We start from the raw sequence: 2,747 nt of genomic DNA, 5'->3' as shown, positions 1-2,747 counted from the left end.
GGGCCCTCACTTGCACCAGTATTTCCATCAGGTCACCTGAAATTCTACAATTAGGGCTTGTTTCCTTTGGGTAGTCATGGTGTGTTTCTGGAGACCCTGTTAGAATGCAAGCAGTCTTTGGAGGGATAACACAAAGGTGCATTAGTGGAATACATCAAGGATAAACGTGAGCTTTCTTGGAGCCAAATAGTCTTGCGTTTAAATTTTCTGGCTCTATTACCTACTAGAATTAGAGTGTCTGAGTTCAAATTCTGTTTTTACTGACCAGTGGCTGTGTGATTTTTGGTAAGTTACTTTAACCTGTTGGACATCTGGGAATTCAAATAGTATCTATCTCATGGGGTCACTGTGAAGATCCAAGGAGACAGGGCTTCCAAAAATGCCTGTCACATAATCGGCACTCAGTAAGTATGATTATTGCCTAATTTATCTCAGTCTTGGCATCCTCATTTATAAAATGGAAAGAATGGGTAATATCTACCTTCATGGTTGTTGTGAGTATGATGTAAGATAATGTACATATAAAATACCTGCCATGCTTAAATAAAAATATTGATGGATAATAACAAGTGTTGGTAAGAATGTAGGTAAAAAACCCTCATATATTGCTGGTTGGAATGAAAAATGGTGCATACACTTTGGAAAACAGCTTGCTAATTCAAAAAATGTAAAACATAGAGTTATTATATGACCCAGCAATTCCCTGGGTATATGCCAAAGAGAAATAAAAACAATATGTCCATATAAAAACTTTTACACAAAGGTAATAAAAGCAGTATTCACAATAGCCCAAGGTGAAAACAACCCAAATTTCCACCAACTGATAGTGTGGTATATCCAAAAAAGTAGAATATTATTTGGCCACAAAAGAAATGAAGTACTGATACATGCTAGAACATGCATGAACCTTGAAAACGGTATGCTAAGTGAAAGAAGCCACTCACAATAGATCACATGTTGTATGATTCCATTTACATGAAATGTTCAGAATAGGAAAATCCATAGAGAAAGTAAATTAGTGGTGGCCTGGGGCTAGGAGGAGGAGAGAAATGGGGAGTGACTTTTAAACAAGAATAGAATTTCTTTGTGGGGATAATGAAAATGTTGCACAAGTGTTTGAATATACTTAAAAGACCCCTAAATTGTATACTTTTGTGGTAGATAAATTATATCTCAATACAACTATTATTAAAAAACATTTCTCATTTAATAGAAGTCATTTTTAGCCCTTAACATCCCAGTTCTCACATTGGGAATCCAGAACAGGGCCCTGAGTGAATGATGCCCAGGACAGAGAGGAACTTATTAAGGAAAAGGAATACATCTGAAGTATGGGGGAAATGATGTCTCTGTACAAAGGTGTAGAGGGAAGTAGGGAATCTCTCTTGGAAGGAAAGGCAGTGAAGGCACTTAAGGGGAATAGGAGAAGGAGACAAAATTCACCTGCTTTGAATTTTGCAGGGAGCCAGCCTGGATCACCTTTTATATGCTGGGCTGGAATCACAGCTGATGAATGTTTTGGCATTTAGAACTGTCCTGGAGAAAGGGCGACTGGTGGTTATTAGACAGAATGGAAAAATGAAGAACACAGAGGCAAAATCTGAGAGTTTGTGTCTGACTTTGAAAGCTAAAAGAAGGCAGTAGTCTGTGGAGGACGTATTTATCCAGGGGACTCTAATTGTTAATCTCTGGGTCATTGCATTTAGGTCAGCACTAACTCTGCTACAGGTGGGATCAATTTAAAGGATTAGAAGTGTCACTCTAAATCCTAATCCAAGTCTTGGTCTGCAGATGCTGAAGAGTGATTTTCAAAACGTTTACTAATGCTTTCAATTATTTACCCCATTAATGGAATTTATCAACAGACTGGAGTCCTTGACAGGATTGTGAATGCATAGAGGATGCAAAGAAATGGGCACACTGAGGTAGCTATGCCAGTGGTCTGCATGTGCAGGCAGTAAACTGAAGACATTTGAGCGGTGAATTACTTGGTGAGTAGTTGACAGTCCTTGTTTATAAGAAAGATTGTAATGGGGGAAATAAAACACAGCCCACCTGGGAGCTGAGACTCTGATTGAGATACATTAGTTTTACTGCAATATGTAGTAAAAAAAAAAAAATTAAAGAGTGAAGGAAAGGCGGGTTAAAGAGAGCCTTCGAGATACTTTAAGTCAAGATTTGAGCTCAAAGGCTCTCATCCAAGCTTTCGTTTAGTTTGTCTCATGATTCCTTTTTATTTCTTCCTGATGTTGTCTTATACAAGCTGTTAACTTGATTCAGGCTGTAACTAGAAAGACAAATCAATCTTTCATAGAAGTCCTCGGCTTGACAAGCTAGTATGAGGAACCATTTCCCTCAGAGCTATTTGTCATAGTCTTTCTTTGTACATGTTTAAAGAACAGTGGTTTTCTGTGTGAAGCCAGGCTTCCCACCAGATTGTGAAAACTACCTGAAATGAAATTACACGTCCCTATGCTCTAGCCGCTTTCCATAGAAGCCTGATCCCATGCAGGTATTCACACCTGAGTAACCTAGGCAATGGCCCCAGAACAACTGTGGGTCACTAGTATTCTATTTCCAAAATTTCATACCTTCAAACTTTGTTTTAGTTATATCCACATTTCCCATTAACCCCAGGAAAGCCTTTAGTGAGCTAGTTTTTTTCCTTAAACCGAAATCAGCAGGTGGAGGTTTAAGGCATCCTCCCCCTATCTTGCCCCTTTCTTTCCCTCCCTCCCTCCCTCCCT

General features: G+C 38.9%; 1 protein-coding gene across 1 annotated transcript in view; it reads left to right on the top strand.

The window, feature by feature from the left end:
• The first annotated feature begins 1,784 nt into the window (after positions 1 to 1,784).
• The window catches only part of GUCY2F (guanylate cyclase 2F, retinal), a 111,019-nt gene continuing 110,056 nt past the window's right edge, over positions 1,785 to 2,747 (top strand). Inside the window, exon 1 of the mRNA XM_011951666.1 lies at positions 1,785 to 1,991. The gene's annotated coding sequence lies outside the window, so the exon portion shown is untranslated. The remainder of the gene's footprint in view (positions 1,992 to 2,747) is intronic.

The sequence above is a fragment of the Colobus angolensis genome, unplaced genomic scaffold (genome assembly GCF_000951035.1).
Source record: "Colobus angolensis palliatus isolate OR3802 unplaced genomic scaffold, Cang.pa_1.0 Scaffold324, whole genome shotgun sequence".
Taxonomy (NCBI): Eukaryota; Metazoa; Chordata; class Mammalia; order Primates; family Cercopithecidae; genus Colobus; species Colobus angolensis.
The sequence above is the reverse complement of the archived record's forward strand: the minus strand, read 5'-3'. Positions and strand labels throughout refer to the sequence as shown.